This window comes from Saimiri boliviensis, chromosome 18 (assembly GCF_048565385.1).
Source record: "Saimiri boliviensis isolate mSaiBol1 chromosome 18, mSaiBol1.pri, whole genome shotgun sequence".
NCBI lineage: Eukaryota > Metazoa > Chordata > Mammalia > Primates > Cebidae > Saimiri > Saimiri boliviensis.
This window is the reverse complement of record NC_133466.1, coordinates 25,724,451-25,748,127: the sequence shown is the minus strand read 5'-3', so window position 1 is coordinate 25,748,127 and position 23,677 is coordinate 25,724,451. Positions and strand designations below refer to the sequence as shown.

The 23,677-nt window shown below is 34.9% G+C and overlaps 1 pseudogene across 1 annotated transcript in view; it reads left to right on the top strand.

Annotated features, from left to right (window-relative positions):
• The first annotated feature begins 2,749 nt into the window (after positions 1-2,749).
• The window catches only part of LOC101050783 (uncharacterized), a 387,580-nt pseudogene continuing 366,652 nt past the window's right edge, over positions 2,750-23,677 (top strand). The window contains exon 1 of the transcript XR_012514904.1: positions 2,750-4,015. The product of XR_012514904.1 is annotated as an uncharacterized LOC101050783 (transcript). The remainder of the gene's footprint in view (positions 4,016-23,677) is intronic.

Below are 23,677 nucleotides of genomic sequence, written 5' to 3'. Positions count from 1 at the left end.
ACTTTTTGATGGTTAAATCCCATTCGTGTTGATTAAATCTGTTTTCTGTTGCTCCAGCTGGGTGACACGTTGGTGTGTGGACCTCCCAGCAGCTAGAGATCAGGACATATCTATGCAATCTGACTTTGCTCTTAGTAGTAAATAGGTCTCTTATGTCCCAATCCTTGTTATTTCACAAGCATGAAAATCTACTATTCCTAATACAGTAAGTTCTTTTCTCTACCATCTTCCAGTAGTAAATACATATATACATCACTATATATACATATATATAACTTTATCTATATATATCACTTTAACTAATTTTGGGGGGATATAGAGTGTTACATGCCAGCCCTCCCTGCTCTGTCCTCTGCCAACCCTGCCCCACTGCAACTTTCTGTTTTGGGGTACTAATACCAAAATAGGAAGAGAGAGTGATATAAGGACACCACTATGTATCCCAAGAACCAGCACCTTCTACTGACCCCCAGTGTAATTATGGCAGTCCAAGTTATGGTGGAACAGGCCATAAATATGACTGCACTTAATCAAGAAATGTTAAAATACTTTCTTAACTTTCAGATGGATAGGACTAATCTGTCTGCAATGCAGACTACCTATTGTTTTTCTTAGTGCAGCATCATGTCATTGCCTTTAGAAGAATGGTAAAGCAATTACCTCTGTTAATCTTAGTTTTTAGGATTGTTGAGAAATGTACTTTTCAGTTTAAGTGTTTTAACAAAAAGTTGGCTGAGACCAGTTTATGATGGTGGACTGCTATCCAGATGTCATGGAAAACTAAAATTTTTATAGTAGTATTTCTCAGACCTTTCATTTTAGTTCACCTCCTTCTCTATCCCAAACTGATTATCTTCCAAGACATAATGATTAGACAAATGTATGGATGCATAATGGAATTAGAGTAGAAAATATCACATGACATAATTAGTGATGGTTTCTTGTTATTATGTAATGTTTAGAAATTATGTCTTTGTAACTTCATATATTATTATCATGTCTTAGCATTTTGAATGGCCTTTTATTTAATTAAAATATATTATTTTCATATTTATTCTAACTTAGCATCTCTAAATACACATTATAGAGTTTTGGTGGTAAAATTATATAAGCTATTGAGATGCTTTTTCAAATTAGATGAACTTAGTAAAAAATGATCTGCATTGTTTGATAAAATCACCGTGATAACTAGAGCAGCGGACATTTCCCCATGAATGATAGAGGAAACTGACCAGCTTTTTTCAATAGCATCCTGATAGTGACCTTTTCAATGCAAGATATCACAGATTTCATTTCTTTTTGAGATGGAGTTTCATTCTTGTTGCCTGGGCTGGAGTGCAATAGTGTGATCTCAGCTTACCACAACTCCACCTCCCCAGTTCAAGCAGTTCTTCTGCCTCAGCCTCCCCAGTAGCTGAGATTACAGGCATGCACCACCATGCCTGACTTATCTTGTATTTTTAGTAGAGACAGCGTTTCTCCATGTTGGTCAGGCTGATATCGAACTCAGGACCTCAGGTGATCTGCCCGCCTCAGCCTCCCAAAGTGCTGGGATTATAGGGGTAAGCCACTGAGCCCGGCCCACACTTTTCGAATGGAAATTTTTTCATAACCAATGTGTAATTCAGAATGTCTGTGGCTGTTTTAGTCAACTGGCCATTAAAAATACACTATGGACTGTGAACTAACCAAGGCCCTTTCAAGTGCTGGTGTATGTTTTATGTTTTATGTAGTTTACTTGTGACTGTTTTGAACTTTTATCAGTAAGTCCTTTGTTTTGTGCATGTAGCTCTGTCAGAATGGAGGCCAGATCTTTGAGGTGTATGATTATAGACTTCTAATGTATAAGGCCTGGTGGCCTTCTTGACTTTTTGAAGTTAGTTGTTAGTCTCTAAGGAAAGAAACAAGAAAAGAAAAAAAAGCTTGCTCTGTTGATAACAGATTAGGATGAAATATGCAATGATGAGGTGGTGTTGAGTTGTAGAAATTTCTAAAAACTAGGTATTCCTCAAGCAGTAATTAGAATTTTTAATTTTCTACATATCTATTGGCTAAAAAGCCAAAAATATTTTTCAATAATGCCTGTTTTCAATACATAAAACACCCATAACAGAATCACTAAAAGACACCAAATTATTATTTTTTTAAGTTTATTTAGAGGCAATGTCAATCTGTTTTTTCAAACCTATCAATGACTCCCTGTTATATGTTGGAGAAAGTGGAATCTCTTAATTTCTGCCCTAACTCCTACCTGTAACTGATTTTAATACTCTTATTACCACATTATTTATTACTGCGGTTTTTAAAATGGACTCTGTTCACCAGACAGTATTATTTGGCCACTGTTTTCTCACACCTGTTGTATTTATTCTTGGATATTTTTGGTTTGTCGTTTTTATTTGTGTCAGACAGTATCCACTTTGCAGACAATTTAGCTGGCCAGGTATATGGAATATTGCCATTCCTGCACTGTGCTGAATCGGACATGCCTTGTGGCATCACCAGCTGAACAGGGTGAGGAAACACGAGTGTGGCAAATCCATTTCTAAGTAACAGCTATTTTGGAGGGAAGAGATTGGCTAATCCAGTCGCTAAAAGCCTGTGCTTCTTAATTCGGTTGTATTATTCAAAAGTATGGATTTAATCTGAAATAAAATTGCCTGATGTTTCTGTATCATTTATTTATTGATGGTGGTGACTATTTTTTAGTGTTTTCAAGGAATATGAAAACTTACAGTATGAAATTTCCACAACTGTATAGTTTTAAAAGATTACATTTTTCTTTAGTGTTTCTCCTATTTTCTGTTATTTTGAGCTCTCATTTAAAAAGTGTGTTAAAGAGGAAAAACGTTTGTCTGAAATAGAGCACAAAAAGAAATTCTCATTAAAACAGCTATGAGAATCAGAGAAATCATGATACTAAGATAGCAGGTAATATTTAAAATAGTCTTAGCCCCTAAAGTGATGTTATTTTGATTTCCTTAAGCATAGAAAACTTTGTTTACAGTAGTTCTACTCCAGTTAGGTATAACAAACCAGCATTCTTTAAAAAACTCAAGACCTTGGAACCTGGGCTATATGTGTAATACATGTATGATCCTGTGATCTATATGATGTATTATTTGTCATTTCTAAATTCCCAGCTTGAAATTTAATATAAAAAGAAAGTTTCACTGCTTTGCTCTAAATCCTATTTGATTCAGCTTGAAAAATATTGTTTTAGATTCCTTAATAGAAAAAAAAACATTCACTGAATTAAATAGTAGTTACTGCAAAAAGACATTGGAGTTTACCTTTAGTCACATTTGGTACATTTCGATTAAATGGACATTTTCTGTTAAAATATTAGCACATTTTCTATTAAAATATTTCTAGATTTTAATGTCTGCTTGGTTTTGGTTATCTAAGCTGTAATAAGTAGCCTTGGGACCCCTGAAGGCACACCCCACACACTTATGCTGTGTGACCTAAGGTCACAAGTAATGGCTGCAAGCTAATTGATTGAGAAAGGGTTGTCTGGCGGGGCCTCTCTGCGTCCTCCCTTTACATTCCTAAGTTCTGTGAAAGAGGCACTAGTAGCTCAGTCTAGCAAGGAAGGAAAAAAGAGGAAGTTTTTCTCTGCGTTCTGATTACACTCTGAATTCCCTTGTAGTGAGCTTACTTCTCTCCACCCACTTCTTACCAAGAACTCCTTAACTTGAGGGTGAACAACTTAAAGCTTGATCCTACAGAGTTACCTGAAAAGTGATTTGAGTATTCATTGAACTGAAAGAACAAATCGCCTACTTCAGGCGGTGGGAAGCGTATGGAAATTATATTAGAACTTCAGCAAAGTGCACAGCTGCATAATAGAGAAGCCGGCACTCAGATTGACAGGCAAATAAGCCAGCTTGTGGAAGGGGCCTCTGGGTGGCAGCTCTGGGCTTTTGGGTGTTGGACAACCATAGGCAAAACTGAAATGGAACAGGGGCAGAAAATAGCACACTTTACTCTACGCAACTGTTGCTTTTTCATGGTGAGTGCAGATTTAAGATATTATATTTAAAATCTTTCTATGTTGTAAAACAAGTTAAATCTCTTGTGCTTTGAGGGAAATGATAGCAAAAGCATTTCTTAGAAGTTCTTAGATGATGTGGTTTTGTTTCTGCTTGATTTCACACTAAATTTGGTGATGCAAAGAGAAAAGTACAATATTTGTATTTTCTTGTGTGTCCTTTTTCTTAAAATTGTCTTTTTGTTTAAATCATGCTTTTCTTCAACCTGAATCAACATTGTTTTAGGGAAATTATGTGTGGGATAGATGAAGGAACAACAGTGTGACAGAATATATGTAAACATTTCATTTAGTTCGACTTTGTGTCACTTATCCACGGCTTCATGTTTTGCCGCCTTATCTTAGGAATATATAGCGCACTCTGCATGAAAAGAGCTTTGTGTGAGAATTCCTGGCCGGTTGAAGGGTCAGGGCCTGTGCGTTATCTGACTGCCAGCAAGATCACTGGTGTGTCCTCTTATTTTTAACCTAAAATAGGGGGAAAAAGTACATCTGTACATATTAAAAAGTAAGTGTGTTTGATTTCAACAGTTCCCTTCCTGTAGTATGTGGGTGTTATTCCTGGCAAATAATTGTTTTAATTTCTTTTAGGAAGCAGCATGCAAACTTCTTTTGTTTCTTTTTGTCTTGTTTGCTCATATTTCATTGAAACTTTACACACTTTAAACAAATTTGAAATGATACCGAGTAGTTTTTACTTCAGTACAAATATTTTAGAAGTTACTAGATATGCTTTCTGGAAAAGAATATCTCAGAGTGTAAATTGTGTTTAATTCCCAGTATAGTCATACTTATAATTCTATTTTAAATGTGCTTCTTATTTTAAAAATATCAGAGCCTATACAGAGTATTCCTACAAATGCTAATGAAATGTTTTTCTTTGGCAAAAATTGCAGATTCAGTATTATAGTTTAATAGGTGCCAAAGTATTATTGCTGTTGTTGACTTTGCTAAAAAAGCAATTCTGTTAACAAGTTGACTGTAGTAGCCCTTTCCAACCGAGATGAAGTGAAAAATGTGCTTTTACACTGTGGATCTGATGAAATATAGAGGTCTGCGTGGTTACTTTGTGTGTCACATTCATTTAAACTTTTTAAAGAGCAGCTGCATAATATAAATTTTGTATGCTCACTTAAACATAAAATTAACTAGAGTAGGCTCTTGTTTTTGGAGATTTATACATTATGTTTGCTAAAGTAAAATAATAAACTGAAAATCATATATTGGAGTTATTGTGAGGCTACAAAACTTTTCAAAGGGAAGAAAGCTTTTAAGAAAGAATGAGTGTGTTTTTAGTTATAAGGCAATTTTGAAGCATTACTTAGCTCTTCTTTTGCAAAGATTTAGGGAAAAATCAACTGTTTAGAACTAAGTAATAGGCTTGACTTTATACAAAAACTATGTATAAAAAGAATAATTATTTTCCAAACTATTTCTATGATTTGATACAAGCAAGCTTCCTTCAATAATTGCAAGATGTTACGAACAAATCCTTTTCTAAGAGAACAAGTTCATTATGCTCTCGTCACCTGTTACGTTCTTTCTTCCTTGCCCACATACATAGTTCCTAGCTGTTTATTAGTGCTGCAGGAAAGTGAAAATTTTTCTTTTTTAAAAAAGAAAATATTGAAGATTTTATTTGCATGAATCTTTTGAGCTTTAAAAAATTGTGGTCTTATTATAATTGCCCAAAGTGTTTTGTTAATAAGGTCTTTAGTTATTATCTTAATATGAATAGTCAAAAAAAGAAACATGTAAATCATTTTGGTTTTTCTTTTACTATGTTTCAGGTAAAGTTAAGGTGTGGCTGAGGTTTTTTGAAAAGCCAAGAAATCAGACCTTTGAAAGCTTATCCTTTTTGTATAAAGATTGAAAAAAAAATGTTTACCACTTATCTATTCCCTCCAAATGAATGTAAAGACCAAAAATTGAAGGGAACTTTATTATTTTCCTTGGTTATAAAGTCTAACCACAGTGCAGGAATTTACTAGGCTTTGGCGAGAAGCTACAAAAGAATGAGGTTCCCTCCAATGAAAGTACATAAATTGTGAAAAACTAACAATCTGCTTCTTAGTTTTCCTAACATTTATTCTTAAAGTAGTAACCTCTGTCTTTTCTTTACTTATTGATTTGCTGCTGATACAAAGCCATCTTTTAAAAACTGAAATCAACCACATAATTTTAATACCATGCTCTTAAGAAGGCGTATACTTTCTTATATAAACCTAGTCTTCCATAGATGTTTAGATTATGTATTTGATTACTAGGAAACAGTGGATATATGGTCACAAACTAATATAGGCTGATTTCTCTTATCTATATATCAAACATTTATTCACATACAAGCATAAACACATATCTTATGCCTCTAACGTCTAAAGGCAATGTCTTCTCTCCTAGTTATGCACTTATTTTTGGAAAACTGTGTAGATGAAACTAAAGCAGCATCTTCTGACACGTGTTCTGAATAAAACAAGAAAAAAAAATGCTTCACCAATGATGTGAAGTGTAACACCAAGCATTTGCTACAGAATATATCACAAGTCGCAGTTTGTTGCTTTTCTTATGTATTTATTCCCATATTGATGATTACTTGTCCTTTGCCTATAGACCACGTGGGTGTGTGTGTGTGTGTGTGTGTGTGTGATGCACGCTCACTTATGAGCTCACATGGGGATGACAGAGTAGCCTGGACATGTGCCAGGGTTATGACACTCTGTGATTTACTTCTTCAATTCTCTTGGTCACTAAATTTCAGGTTCTTCTGTACCCTTGTAGCAGTTGACATCTGTTGCAGTGAAATTGTGCCTTTTCTGTAAGGATAAATATCATATCAGCTCTATTCTTTCAAATGCATTGATCAAATTATATTAAAGATGATTTATTCTATCAAAATATAGATGATAATCTATAGGACTAGATTCAAACATCTCAGACAAATTATGGGTCTTTAAAGACTTTCCTAGAGAGTAACAGTATAGTTTTATTATTATTCTTACTGGGAAGAGAGCATAGAGTTTGTTAATCTTTCTAGACACTTTGATCTTACAACTCTTATCTTCCCTAAATTGTGGAAAACTTTTCTTTTCAAATATTGCTTCTTTTAACATTAGCTCAATCTCTTTTTCTGGAACTTCATAAGAGATGTATGTTAAAGTTTGACAATATATTGTACATATTTCTCAAATTTTCTTTCACACTATTTTATATATCTGTCATGGTGCACTTCTGGTGAATTACTCAGAGATATTTTCCCATTTACTAATTCTTTTCTTGACTATGTCCACTCTGTAGTCAATGTTTATGTTTTTGACAATATTTTTCTTTTCTGGAAATTCTAATTGATTCTTATCTCCACTTCAAATGTTCTATTTCTATTTACTTTCTTACACATTGTATTGATGTTTTTTCTTGTCTCTTCCAAAATTCTAACATGCTTATTTTGAAGTATTCTGAAACTGCTCTATTATTTTCATGTCATTTGAAATAACTTCACAAACTGTTGCTTTTAAAATTTTGCTGGTACCTTTTTATATTATTCTCTCATGGCTTAGAATTTTGGTTTTCAGTCTCAACTGGAGTGATAAGGACTTAAAAATTCTCTCTCTCTCTCATTGCTAGCCCTTCTGTACTAGTCCTAAAGTCTTAGTGTTGGCACTGTACCCTCTCCTTTCCCAGCCCAGACTCACTGCTAATGGGGATATAAAAAATCTAGTCACTAAATCAAAAAGCAGTCTGGCCCGGGATGTGACTGTGAGATTATGGTTGCTTGCTTTGGCCTCCCCAAGAAAGCAGCTCTATTCAAGCCATGGCTCCAGGATAAGGGAGGTGTTAGTCGGTTATTCAGCTTCCTCTTGTCTTACCTTCAGGTCTTAATCAGTAAACTTGGCACTGATTATTACTCCCTATGGGGCAGATGTAGCATCCCAGTTACTTTACAGATACAAGGAATGTTTGCTTCTCATTCCAGAAAACAGCTGGTACACTGTATCTCACTTTGTGTTTATAGTCTATTTCTGGTATGTTTATCTTGTTTTTGACTATCACGTTTCTTTTATATCATCTCTTTTAAAACTTACCTATTACTGTTACATATTGGAAGCAAAGGCACAGGGCTCAAACCATATTCTTGCAATGCCATCTTGACAAGAGTTTTCAGAACCATGGGCTTTGGAATCAGAAAACCTGGTTTCAAATTCTGACTCACTTATGAAATATGTGTTACCTTAGGCAAAGTCTTTAATCTATTATAAACCTCCATTTCCCATGACAAATATTGATAGGAATGCCTACTTCATATGGTTGTTGTAAGCATTGAATATGAAAATATGTGAAACTTAAGTAGTTATGCCTGTGCTTAAACATTTTGTGTGCACAAATTCTGGAGGTGGAGAAAAAGTAGTAAAAACCGAATCAAAACTACGTTACTGATTATGTAATTAACAAATCGTAATTGAAGTATCAAATTGACTTGCTTCCTGTATTCTGAGTGAATGTAACACTATCATTTTTGGTATCTAGAGAAAATTTCTAAAGATGACAGTCAACTGCATGAGTTTCCACAGGTAGATCAGAGCTCTGTTACACTGTCCACCTACACTATTTACCTAATTCAGAGAATCTTAGTAAAATGAAAAGCGTTCTTCAAAATGGCTCGTTAGGCATGGTTATATAAATCCATGTCACTTAACACAAATGGAAGAGAAAAGTGGCATGGGAATATGCTTTTGGCTTGATGAATAGTAGTGTCTATCACCCAGGTTGGGTTTCTGTAATGGTGAAAATGGGGAGTGGGGATGGCGATATTTGTTAAGTGTTTCAGATAGTGTTGTTTTGTTGCTTTGCAGCTACTTTGTAATATTGTCTCTTTTAAAAACATATATTTTAATGGTCTAGTATTCAAATTTACAGCATCAGTAAGGGGTAGGTTTAGTTGAGTGTGAAATGAAATTCTGAAAATAAAAAAAATTTATAAATAAGAAAGATGGGGTTGAAGATAAAGAAGCAGTAGTAGCAACTTGGAATTTGTCTCTGAATAAGAAAATAGAGACAAGTTTCTAAGAATCAGTCTTAGTCCATTTTCTGTTGCTATAAACAATACTACAGGCTGGGATAAATTATAAATAATAGATATTTATATGGCTCATGGTTCTGGATGCTGGGAATTCCAAGGGAATGGCATTGGTGGAAGCAAAAGTGTGAGACAGATGAGAGCAGAGAACACAAGGGGTAGAGTTTTTTTTTTTTTTTTCTTTTTAATTAAGTTCTGGGATACATGTGTAGGAAGTTTAGGGTTTTTTTTTACATAAATGTGTGCCATGGTGATATGCTGCACCTATCAATCTAGGTATTAAGTCTGACATGCATTAGCTATTTTTCCAAATGCTCTCTCTCCCTCAGCCCATCCCCTAACAGGCCGCAGTATGTGTTATTTCCCTTTCTGTGTCCATGCATTCTCACTGTTCAGCTCCCATTTATAAGTGAGAACATGTGGTGTTCGGTTTTCTGTTCCTGCTTTAGTTTGCTGAGGTTAATGGCTTCTAGCCCTTGCAAAGGACATGATCTAGTTACTTTTTATGGCTGCATAGTATTCCATGGTGTATATGTACCACATTTTCTTTATCCAGTCTATGAATTTGAGCATTTGGATTGATTCCATGTCTTTGCTATTGTGAATAGGGCTGCCATGCACTTAGTCTTTGTGATAGAATGATTTATATTCTTTTGTGTATATACCCAGTACTGAGATTGTTGGGTCAAATGGTTTCTGGTTCTAGATCTTTGAGGATTCACCACGTTGTCTTCCACAGTGGTTGAACTAATTTACATTCTGACCAACAAGGAATATTTAAAGAATAAACAGAAGATGTGCCTACAAATGGAAATGTAAAGAAGAAGCTCACCTAGTGGAAGGAAACCCAGTGCTTTTTCCATACTGCCCAAAGTATGGCCTTACTGCCCAAGGATTCCCATTTACAGCAACCTATTCTTACAATAACTAACCCAGTCCAGCAATGGCAATCCATTTATGGGGACTCCACCTTCATGACCCAATAATTTCTTATTAAGCCCCACCTCTTAATACTGTTACAATGACAATTTGGTTTCCAACATATAAACTTTCAGAGACATATTTAAAACATAGCAGAAACTATAGTTAATATGTCATCAGGTAGAACATTTACGAAATAAGCATTTTATTTTTCTTTCTTACCACTGGGTTTCCTTCCACCAGATTAGCTTCTATCTTTCATTTCCATTTGAAGGCACATCTTCTGTTCATTCTTTAAATATTCATGGCTTCACTACTTTTTCCTGGGTTGCCTTCTCTTACTTTTCTTTCTCCTTGGTTCGTCTCGTTCATCACCATGACTTCAGATACTATTATAAGCCCATCTCTAGCCTGTTTCTTGCCCTCAAACTTTAAACCAGTATATCCAGTTAGTCACAGACACTTCATCCTCAAGATGTCTGAATTCAAATCATCATCTTTTGGCCAGAATCTTTTTCCATTTCAATCTATCATCTACCTGGTTGCCCAAAATAGAAACAAGATATGAACTTTGCCTGCTCTCCTTCTGTCTCTACACATTTAAGCTTCTTGAAATATTATTTTCTAACCATTTCTATTTTTCTATTTCATTTCTATATTTCTATATTTCATTTCTATACTTCTGTTTCATTTTTTGGATTACATCTACACATTTCTTACTATCTGATTAATGGTGAACAACTTCAGAGGAAATTATATTTTAAAGTTTTTAAAATTTTCATATTTTTTATTCCAAATGAACACAAAGATTTCTAGTAAATCTCTGAAATGCAGTGAGCCATGGAGACCTTATATACAGAATGCAATACCGTCATCATTTTTAATATAAATATACCTTTATGTATTAATTGAAGTGTCCTCTTCAGTTAATTGCTTCCTTATCACTTAGACAATTTTTATAAGATTGTTTTTCTTATTGACTTTTTGGCATTTGCTATATATATATTCTAAGTGTTAATACTTAGTCTTATATATGTTTCAAATAATTTCTGTCAGGCTATCCCTTGATTTTAAACTTTTCTTGCGTTTTTCTTATAAAGAAGCTTTTAAAATTTTAAAATACTTTTTAACATAAACATATTCATGTTGAAATCACAAAAGTATACAAATATATACAGTGAAAAGTCTCTCTACCATCCTCATTTCCCATCTGCTCCACTCCCACTGGTACCTTGTGAATTTCTTTTTGACAATAAATCAAATAAAAGCATACAATTTACCCCTCCTTCAGTTACCTACAGTGTTTTAAACTCTGCTTTGTCGTGTAATGTACTGTGGAAATATTTTAAGATATGTAAGGAACTGTGCTTCATAGTATGAGGAATAAAAATATGAACACAACACACAGCTTATCCGCTGAAAGATTAGTCTGTCATACCATGTTGAGAGAGTCATAAAACACTATGGAAATTCAGAGGGGAGTTTTTTTTTTTTTTTTCGTCTGAAGGAATGTTCTTCAGAACAATTGAAAATCATGCATCAAGGAGATATAGTTTACTTCTCCACCAGAATTTTCTAATCCAGCATTTTTTCTTTCTTTCTTTCTTTCTTTTTTTTTTTTTTTTTTTTTTTGAGAGAGATTATCTCTCTCTCTCTGTCACCTAGGCTGGAGTGCAATGGCACAATCTCGGCTCACTGCAACCTCCACCTCCCAGGTTCAACCAATTCTCCTGCCTCAGCCTCCCGAGTAGCTGGGATTGCAGGTCTGCACCACCACGCCTGGCTAAGTTTTTGTATTTTTAGTAGAGATGAGGTTTCACCATGTTGATCATGCTGTTCTCAAACTCCCGACCTCAGGTGATCTGCCCACCTTGGCCTCCCAAAGTGTTGGGATTACAGGCGTAAGCCACCGTGCCTGGTCTCTAGCATATTAAACATTGAGTTTTCTAAAGCTAAGAAAAGTGTAGCAAACTTATAATTGAAGAAAATATATTAAGAACCTACCATATATCAAGCACTGTGAGAGGTAAAAGGGATGTAAGAATGAACAAAGCAGATAGTCCTTGATTTTGTGGGAGATAAAGGCTGAGAGTTAAACAGCAATGAAAATACTGTGGATAAAGTGTGATAGTAAAAAGGCATTATTGGAAGTGTAGCATGTGGACAGGGTGCCTGGGATGGATGCATGTTGGAAGAGTAGAGAGATACTTAAGTAAGAGTAAGTAATGCTCCAGGCAGAGGAAAGAGATGTGAAATATTATAAAATTGAAAATGTGGTGAGCTTGGGAAACTATAAAAAGTTTAAATTGTATGGAGCACGAAGAGCTTGGAGTGGCCAATGGCTGAAAAGAAGATTTAGAGATAAATACTCGCTCTCTCCTGAAAGGTCTAGTTTGGACTATCCTAGGGGCACTAGAGACAAATCTAAAGGGTTTTATAAGATTGGCAAATGATTGTATATTTTCTCTATTTAGACAGAAAAATATCCTAGCCCATGAGTGGTAGTTAAACCATGATAAGATGTGCTATTTCTCAAGAATGTTTGTTTAAATCTTGTTACTGTTGTTACTTCGATGATTTGAAGATGGGTTTCAGGGTTATTAAAAACTACCCAAATTTATATGCTGTGTAAACACTGGTGTAAGGAAGAATATATGTACATATTCTTCATTAATTTCTGAAACATTTCATTGATTGAACGTTGAAAAATCACTAGATTAAATTAAGAACCAGAAAAGCACTCTTAAGAAAAGAACCCTTAAGAAGTTTCAGTTCAGAGAAATAGCGGAGAGAATCATGGAAGCCACATGTGTGAAAGAAGAAAAAGATTCCAAAATTAAGTCCTTTACATACAACAGTTTATTTCCCTCATGGTACAAGATAGCCTTTCTATGCTAATAGGGCCACTCTGCTCCTCAAGGTAATTCAGGATCCCAAGTGTCTTTCCCCCCGTTGCTCTCTCATCCCATAGTGTGTTGCCTTTCAGGTTATGGACATCACTGAGTTCACACATGAAGAGAAAAAGAGCCAAGTTTGAGAGAAAACAGCCTGTCTTTAAGCTGACAACAGCCTAGAAATTATACACAATATCTCCATTCTACTCATCTAAATATAGTTACACAGTCACAACTGTATATGAGAAAAGTTTGGAAATGTAGTTTCTAACTGGCAAGCCATGTCTTTAAGAAGAAGGAGAATGAATTTCAGGTGAACAACAAACAGATGTCACACCAACATTTTAATTTTCAAAACCTATTGAGTGATTAAATATGTTTATATACCCATTAAACAAGTATTTATCAAGTGATTTCTGTATTTGGTTGATTACTCTATGTGATAGGAATACAGACTTTTTTTTTTTTAAAGAAAATCTACTACCAAGTAGTGTATATTTTAGAAAAGAAAGATGGATATTAACCAAATCACCAAATAAACATGTGATATATTAAGAAGTAATAAATATTAAGAAAAAATAAAGAATAGAGGGGGTGCTTACAGATAAAATAGTTAGAGAAGCTCTATTAGGTTAAAAACTGCAAAAAGTTCTTTAAAGGATACAAAATTGAGATCTCCCTCCTTGAGCAAGATTTTGCAGTTGAGTTGCAAGCTTAGAGTGTTAGTTGAAATAGGGCAGGTAGGGTAGCTAATTGGAAGGAAATTCAGAGTCAAAATCAAAGGAGGGTTATCTTTTTAATGAGTTTGGGGGCCATGATTACGGCCTAAAGAACAAATGCATGCAGAAATGAGGTTGTTGAGATACTTGCGCTGACAGGAAGGAGGGAATGATGGGTAAATAAGAAGTCAACAAAGCTACTGAGAGTGAGGATTGTGTTCACTGGATCCTGTTCTTGATGTGACTCATAAAGGCATGGAGTTGTTCTGGAAAATCTCCAGGAAATTGGGAAGTCCAAGTGTAGTAGGGGAGGTATGTTATGAGATTGAAACTGTGCTAGGGTTTCTCTAACTATGTGCGGTGGAAGGTGACCTATACTAGGTGAGAGGAGGTGGCAACGAGAGTGATTTAAGTGATAAATGTGGTGTCCTTCTACATAGCAAAAGAAATAGTCTTTCAGAAGAGAGCTGACTGGGAGGCAGGTGTGGTGGCTCATGCCGGTAACCCCAGCACTCTGGGAGGCTGAGGTGGACAGATCACTTGAGCTCAAGAGTTTGAGACCAGCCTGGCAAACATGGAGAAATCTCATCTCTAGTAAAAATACAAAAATTAGCCTGATGTGGTGGCACATGCCTGTAATCCCAGCTACTGGAGAGGTTGAGGCAGGAGAATCATTTGAACCCCAAAAGCAGAGGTTGCAGTGAGCAGAGGTGGCACCTTAAGCAGTGAGCCAAGAACACGCCACTGCATCCCAGCCTGGGTGACAGAGAGAAACTCTGTCTCAAGGAAAAAAGAAATGTGGCAGAAGAGAAGTGACTGGAACCACAGGCTCCAGTTCTAGATGATGGCTGAGGTTGCAAAGTGACTAAGAAATGTGTTCCAGTTTATATATTTCATAATGGGCTATTTTTACCTTTTTAATTTCATATTTGAAATTCTAAATTTTTAATTTAGTTGACTCTCTTGCTGTGTGGGGATTGTTTTGTAGAGCTGTAAATTCATGGTCACAGTTATAAAGTTAGGAAGATAAGATGTGAAAAATATTAAGAAATTAAAACCCTCAGTGAATCTCTATTATATTCTGCATTTTTTTCTTAACATCAACCAGTTTCTAGTGGATTTATTGATTTTATTTCATGCAATAACTAGGAAACCATGTATTTCTGAAAAATATAATGTTTTAAGCTAGTTATTGATATAGTTCATCTAGCATCATATACATGATCTTTTATACTTTATCCCTCCATAGGTATTACATCATAGAGCAACCAGCCTTCTTGGTATAACATATTCTTCTTAATAACTTGGTTTCAAGTTTTTACCTTTACTTTTCATCCTTTATGTCTGGATATTTGCATATTCCCACCTCTCCTTTCATCTTTGTATTAGAAATGACTTCAGATACGAAGACACTGTGGCCAGATCTGTAAGGATTTTTGCCTTTTGAAGGTAATACTTTGACATCATGACATATTCTAAGATTTTAAGCTTCTTAGCTTTTATCATTTTATGTAAAGTACTAATCATTTCTGTTCATTTGTTGGTCCTTGGATTACTCCAAAAAATATCTAATATAGACATTTTGAGGCATTGCTATTGTTTACTTGTTTCTAAGCAAGCCCATTTTCTCTCGTATTTATTTTTCTGTGGAATATTTATGTATTATTTATTAGTTTGTCTTTCCTCCAAGGGCATGAACATGTCTTTAAGATTTTCTCCTCGTCTTTTTTCAGTTGCATTAACTTGTCTTGTTTGACTTCTCTTACCTTTCTTTCTGCAAAGTGTAGCTGATTTCGGCACTCACGTCTCATAATTTGTTAGTTTGGAGTGAAAGTCCTGTTTGCCTTCAGCTCTTAGCAAAATCTGTCTTTCATTATACCATTTGTATTGTCTCTTCTTGGTGCTTTAAAGTTCTCTTACACTGTTCTCCATTGGTAACACAGTCCTCTCAAAATAAACTTCACTCCACTCTCTGTAAAATATCTCTCTCAACAAAGAAGAGGTAAACATTTTAAATCTTGAAGCTCAATATGGTATTCTTTGACACCAGTGTCTTCTATATTAAGTTTTGATATAGCAGCATTTAATTGGATTTCTTATTGTTCTCATCTTCTCAATCAATATTTCCTTGTCAGATTTAAATTAGCAAGATTAGATTTCATATATTCTTGAAGGCAGGATGTCACAAAACAATTTGGCAAGCTGGTTACAATCAATATTTATTTATATATTCACACACTAGAGATTACATAGGGACAAATATAACAGGAATATGGCCCAAGTCATCTAGATTTACAGCACTTTAATCAACATTTAGAATTACTTACTTCTGTGGATGAAGAAATTATCGATGTTTACTAAATGTTATTAACATTTTAATCATTGTTATGTCTTTAGCAAATAAATTTAATAATGTATTGAGTGATTAGAAGTGATTATAAACAGATATGTAGAAAAGGAACATTGATACTATATACACATATATGCAATGACTAATAGTGACAGATATATGTACATAGAGAGATATACACGTCACACTTTATGGAATGCTATTTTCAATATTTCATCTGCATAAGTCACTAATATACTTTAAGTTAAATCATGACAAAATAAATTATATGGTTTGAGAATTCCAGAATGCACCATTAAAAAGAAGGAATCAGAGTGTGTATTCATTGGAATTCTTACTTTAAAGATTAATTATTAATGAATCATGTAATTTCAAAGTAATATTAATCTTTTGAAGGAAAATTTGAGTGGGCATTAAATTTGACTTTAATAACTTTGAAGCTAGAAAATTCAGTTTTTTAACAGAGGGAAAATTTTGTATTCATCATAATTTTTGGAGCTTCTGATCTTTCCCTGGTACTTGCTAGTTATAGGGGCTCACAGATAACTAAGATGGGTGTGTATCACTTTAGTCCACTTCATTTTGAAGAATCTGTGGCTATTGCTTTTCATGACACTATGTCCCATTTCTTTTCATTTTTTTCAAATAATGGCAATCTAGATGAACTTCTTTGGGATTAGTCTGTTTAAATTTGTTTTAAGAGGGGCAATGCTACATGTTGCCCATCAGCAATCCAGGACTTGTTACATGTCTGATCACTTTACAGCCACTATGGAAGGTGCTTTGGGATCTAGAGGCAAGTATCTGAGATATAACTAACTCCTGTTCACTAGTAGCTGAATGGCAGTAGCGAGGGTTAACTAAGAGAGCTTCCTTAACTCTATAGAAAAAGGCAGAATATAAATAGGTTTATTCAGAGTATAAAATATTATCAAATGAATTTAGAGATGCTCGAAGCAAGGCAAGAACATTCTGGATTGACTGATAATAGACAATGTATGTGAGAGCAAACAATGTAAGAGCAAAACACTTGTTTGACTTTGCATGATGGGAAGGATTGGAATATATGGCTAGGAGTTTAAAAGTTTAGCCAAATGGATTCACTGGTCACTGAGAAGATCTGAAGAACAAATTCCATATAAAGGTAGCAAATTCCAGAAGAGCAACAATGTATAAATGGAGAAATTATTAAATCTAAGCAGCAGCCTAAGGCTGGGCTCACACTGGAGGAAAGATGAGATAGTCATGCCAGCCAAGGTAGGGTCATTCTAGCCAAGTCATCCCAGAATAAGACCAGAAGAAAACAGAAGTAAAAGTTAGTTCTAGAGACAGGATTGTAAGGAACAGTCATGTCCTCTGTTATATACAAAGTATGGACTGGGAACCTTATACTTCACAGACATTTTTGCCAAATTGATAAAAGTTCTCTTATGAAATCTTTAACTCTAGGAAAATAAAATTCTCAAACACATAAGACAAATTCTTCTGTTCTATGAGAGGATGGACATAGAAATTCTGGAAAGCCAAGCCCAAGCATGGTGGCTCATGCCTGCAATCTCAGCACTTTGAGAGGCTGAGGCAGGTGGATCACTTGAGATCAGGAGTTCGAGACCAGCCTGGCCAACATGGTGAAACCCCATTTCTACTAAAAATACAAGAATTAGCCAGGCCTGGAGGCAAATACCTGTAATCCCAGCTACGAGGGCGGCTGAGGCAGGAGAATCACTTGAACCCAGGAGGTAGAGGTTGCAGCGAGCTGAGATCGCGCCACTACACTTCAGCATGGGCAACAGACAAAGACTCTGTCTCAAAAAAACAAACAAACAAAAATTCTAGGAATCCAAAAGAGATGACTAGAATAGGGAGTCTCGCTTTTTAAAAATGCATACTGAGGGTAAGAAAATTGATAACTTGGCAGAAATGCTTGACTACTCCTGCTTCTGAATCCTCTGCTAGAAGCTTCAGCTGACAGTTTCAGGCTCTCCCAGTTCAAGGGCAAAGGCTACTGGGCCAGTGGCTCATTGACTTATTGTTTCCAGGGAGGGAGCAAGACAGTCTGGAGGATGAAGAGCTAGTTTGGAACAGTGAGGAGGGCCTGTTGTAGATACAGAAACTGATAGGTAGCATCCCCAGTTGCGGCACAGGGGCAGAGGGTGTGTTCCTCTGATGAAGGGCAACTTGTGGTGGAGTCTGACTTAGAACTGACACTGAGGATATAAAGAAAAAGACAGTTATGAACAGAAAATTTCCAAATAGCAAATATATTGGACTTTTGCTGAAAATTCTAGAAGGGACATATAAACTCTGAAAAACAGTAAATTCAGGAAAGGAACTAACAATAGAGCGACCGGAGGAGCTTAGTTTAGGAAATAATAAGTTTGTGAGGAGTGATAAGAAAGCCGAGAGGTAAGTCCTTCAGGCAGTTGCAAGGAATGGAGCAGAGAAGTCAAATCTGGAGATGTGTATTTTAATAAGCATATGTAAAATATATGGATCACACTGGTTTTCATATGTTAATTTTTAAAAAGTTAAGAAAATCTATGTTCTTTTAAATGCAATGAGGTTGTATAATATTCTCTCTTGACCAGTAACTCATACAGCCATCACAACCAAAGTGAATCATGCTAATATCTTTTGGTAAGTTATCTTTCACAGTTCAATTAGATAGGTGTTGTACCAGCTCCACTTCTTAATGTATTTGTTGATCTCAACTGCAACAGTGTGGTAGGATTGTATGTGCCTGGAGACCCTGAGCATAGTAAGAGGGGAGAAGATAAATGCATTAAGAGGTACAAGGCTTAAACTAAATATGAAGAATTTCAATATTGCAGACATCTTAGCTTCAATTATATTTATTCTCAAATGTTATTTATAGCAGTTGTTTATGTGATTTTATTTAATTAAAAATTAGGTAAACTGATTTTTTTAAATGAATACATAAAGAAAGCAGTCATTTCTTTGAAAACTGAGGTTTTGCTTTGGCAAGCCTTGATAAAAGTAAGTTTCTAAGAAATATTTCCATTGACTAAAGTATGGGCAATACAATTGTAAGACTACACAAATTATAAAAAGATGTCTATACCAAAATTTTTTTCTCTAGTGACTAAACATCCATTCTAAAATATATTAATTCAGTTATTGTTGGGGTAGTTTATACACAGCAAGCAATAGCAATGGGAAATAATGCTTGATGAGCACACAGGTAAAGAAAACTTTATATAAATATATACATATATACACATCTCTACATTAATAACATTATTTACTACATTCTCCACTGTAATAATGATTGGCTGACCAATCAGCAGACTTGCTGTTTTATAAGGATACATCAGCTGATATCAGAGATAAAACACCAGCTTCTTAGAATTTCAGAGCTTGTTCAGATTATAATCCATGCAGTGGCCTTGGAAAGTTTTTTACTCGCTGATTCAAGGACTTAGGTTCTTTATATCTTGTGCCTTCACCAATAGTAACTTCTACAGTTGCTATTGAAGTGTAAGTTCACACATGGGAAAATTTTACAGTCTGGACCTGGAGCAGACCAAATATACTCCTCTCTTCAGAGCGCAGCCACATGGCCATACCTTGCTCAGGTGAATCTGGGCAATATCATCTCTCTGTGTCCCTCATAAGAGCCACAACCACTTATTCAGATAACACATGTAGGATAACTTCAGTTGTATGTACAAACTCTGAGCCAGGCACTGTGGAGAGCACATCTACAACCAATACACATTATCTGCCCTCTAAATTCTTAGTAGTTAGGGAACAGAACTTTTCATAAGTCAGTGCTAATGCAAGGCCAGATTTATTAGCTTATACAATAGAGGGATAAAGACTCTCCTACAAGAAAGAGCTTTTTGCAAGGGGCAGTATTTGAGCAGAGCTTGAAGCATAGGCAGGAACTCATCTTCAGAAGAGATGGAGGTAAGAGTATGAAAAGTGACATGACAACCGGAAACTGTAAAATGCCCAGAGATGAGATTCTATGATAGGGCCAGAGATAAAGCTGTCTGAAAGATATTCGTGGACTATCACATGCCAAGCCTTAAGCACTCTGTTTATAGTTCAGGAGTCATTTCAAAATCTGGAGCATGTGCTTGAGAAAGAAAGCAGTGTTCGGAACAAGTAGAATGGAAAGAAATTAGGAATGGGAGTAGCGCAGGGCAGCTTGAACTAATGCAGTGGGAATGGAAATGAGAGAACAGGCAAAACATTCGAGAAAGTCGATTTGAAAAGGCAGATTGTTTGTGTTGGTGAGTAATCCAGAGATTTTGTATTTCACTGACAGAGTGTTCCCAATTGTTAATCCTTGGGAATTATTTGATGAGTTCCAAAGGGCACTAACAGCTAACAGTTGATCTCATTAACTAAGGGTCTGTTAAAACCTGCCAAGGCAAGATTTTTTTCTGAGTTTGACAATGACGTCTCTGAAAGCCTTGAACTTGAAGAGAACCACAGTAAAAATACCTTATTCTGTTGTGGCCACAAATTACCACATTTTGAGAAACAGTATCTGAATAAGAAATTATACAAGATAGACCATGTCCCCACATTTTTTAAAACTCACTAAAGTCTTTTTTATCTTTGTTTTCCTTTAACCAAAATTATATCAGTCTAATCTTCATTTGACACTCTCTTTTGACTTATGGTCAAGGTATAAATATTTTTGAAATTATACTGAAAGATAACATTTCAGAGAGTTTGAAGGCATTATGAGTCCTTTTGATTCTGCTAGACTTCAGTGAAGGAAAAGGTAATATTGGAGTTCTTCTTAAGTGGCACATGTCAGACTTACCTGCATTTTCAAGAATACTGTATTCACTACATAGAGGGCACTCTTGAAATAGGGTTTTGAGGGCCATTCTTTTCTCATCTTTATGATACAGGGGAAATATTTAGATGTTTGAGGAGCAGAATAGCCTCTTATATTCCCATTAGACCTGGCAACAATTTACCACATGTAAAACATCAAATAGTGTTGATGTAGAATATTTGAAGTCTAGTTTCCAGGTGTTTGACCTAAGAATATTTTTCATTAGCAACTGAGACTGTTAGTCCCCCCAACAAGATAGCCTAACTCCTGTCAAGGTCAAAAAAAGAAAGATCCTCCTCAATTCCCTCAGAGAAAGGGTAACAAAGTTTAGATGACAACCGTGGAGTTATAATTAACATGTAACTGTTAGATCAATAACTTAAATTATTCCAACTTTCAGAAAAATTGTTTTACTCCCATTAAGCATGTTATATGCTATGTCTAATTGTTGAGCTGAGACTAGCAATTGGAAAAATATTGTAGTAGCAGAATTCAAGTGAAAGGACATTAATTGTAATAAAAAGTTTTGTCTAATCATATGGTTTCAAGTTATAATGGGTAGTAGTATTTATGTGCCCTTTAAACACTTTGATCTAAGATGCAGTTTTCTCTTCAATAATGGATTAATTCCAAAAATGTTTAAAAGAGGAGAATAAGACATATTAAACATGTTTGAAATTTACTTTTATGTTTTTCTACTCATTGATGATATTGAGAGAGTGAAGAAAATTTTGATTAAGCAAGAGGAAAAAGGACTGATAAGTTCCCAGAAGATATGGGTTTTAGCTTACTTTCCTTCCTTATTGGCAATAAAATTTGTCTGAGTTTTTAGTTTTTATCCATAATAACCATTCTATCCACCTCTTAGAGTTATTTTGAGAACTAAATTATTTCATGTTTTATATACACAAAGTGTATAAAATCAGTTTCCTTCTGAGGTCATTCCAGTAGTTTTGTACCATCATGGCTTAACTCTGCTGACATAAATTCCATGATCTATTGTGTCTTTTTGATCCCTCATGACTCTGTAAAGGAGTTTTGGTACTCAGTCTACAAGCCTCTGCTTTTACCACCTGAGAGAATAGTACAATTTCTGCATTTCAGTAAGGTAAATGTTAGGGCAGTGACTGGGATTTAAAAAAAAAAAAGAAAGAATATAACTTTTACCCAATGATTGGTTGCTGCCAAAGGATTATTTTTCTACATTGCAATTCTTATTACATCACACCACTATACTTAAAATTATCTGTTAGTGTTTTTCAAGTCTCTTGGTTTTAGATTTTGGCATTTCTTCAAATCTACCTCAGGTACTAGAATCTGTGATTTGAGAATCTGGCTGAAAACATGTAAGAATCAAGTGTTCTTGTTAAATTTTGTTTAGGTTGAATAAAGCCACAACAGAATACTGCTGAGTTTTTTAAAAAAATAAAGATAAACTCCCACTGATTTTTAAATAGTATGTGCTTGGAGGGAAAATATTTTTGTTTATTTGTTTTGGTATACCTCATCATCATTTCTTTTGCTATGCAGGACAGTACTACAGAAGGAATAAGTATTTAGGATACTTGACTTATTTAAATAAGGCAGTGAAAAAATAGAATACGGGGAGTAAAACAACCTCTGAATCTAAGTTTGTGTGTATAGTACAGGGTAAGTCTTTTGGTGAGTTTTTTGGGTAGTAACAGGGATTTGATATGTAAAGTAAAGCAAATTTCATATAGGTATGATTTGAATGGGCTAACATACTTATGATTAATATAAAACATTTCCAGATTAAGAATTATAAGCACACATGAAAATAAAAATAAAGAAACTTTTTCAGGTGTCTTGAAGCTCCTGAAGAGTTTGGTGAGTCATCAGTGAGATATATTGATAAGGATGAGTATATGTATGAGTACCTATTGCGTTGGTTTGTTTTCCTATGCTTTTTTTCACTCTAAGTAGTAGGATATATTTTCTAGTTCTTTTACAGAAGCAGGATTTCCATTCACCTGTACTTTTTGTTTCAGAAAGAGGGAGTCCTGAAGTCTCCTGATGTGTATGGAAAGGATTAAGTTTCTTGATGTGTATGGAAAGGATTAAATATTTTAGCTACTCTTTTGTAACTTTTTTCCTTGCTTGTCAAAACAATAATACTGCCATCATTGCAAAATAGTGACAATGATGGCAGCACTTCACAGATAAAAATAAGCTTATTAGTCTTGGGAAACTCACAAATGATTATTGACTCTCCCAGATTGCTAAAAACAAAAATTAATTTTTTGTCCTAAAGATTTAAGACAATTGTCTACAGCTTAATAATCATCAGGAAGAAGATAAACTCAATCACAGGAAATACAACTTAGCAGTGAAATTTGTTCAATTACAGAGGAAAGTTACATCGGAAATGGTGGAAATCCTGGCACTTGGAATAAGCAAAACCAAACAGGATGAAGTGCTAAACTACAATTAGTAAGGATCTAATATTGCTCTAAAAATGAATGCTCCCTATATCATTGATAATTATTTGATGAGTAGATTACTGACCTGAAAACCTGACATTTGATTGCTACTTTTAAGTGTTAGGCAAATTAAGAGGTATGGGAAATTGGACATATCATACAGTAAATGAAATTATTTTCTCCACAGCAGGATTTGGTTGCTTGTGGATATGTAGTAGATTCTGTAATACTCATAAAGGTCCTTCTTTCCTTTAATACAAAGGGTGTAGGAGAAAGTTAGCAAGCACATATTTGTTAGGTTGAATTCTAAATAGGGACATAGTGCAGTCTTAAATTATGTTAGAAAAAGGACATTTAGCTTAGTGAGACACATTAATCATAAGGCAGTCTTAAATAGATCTGATGACT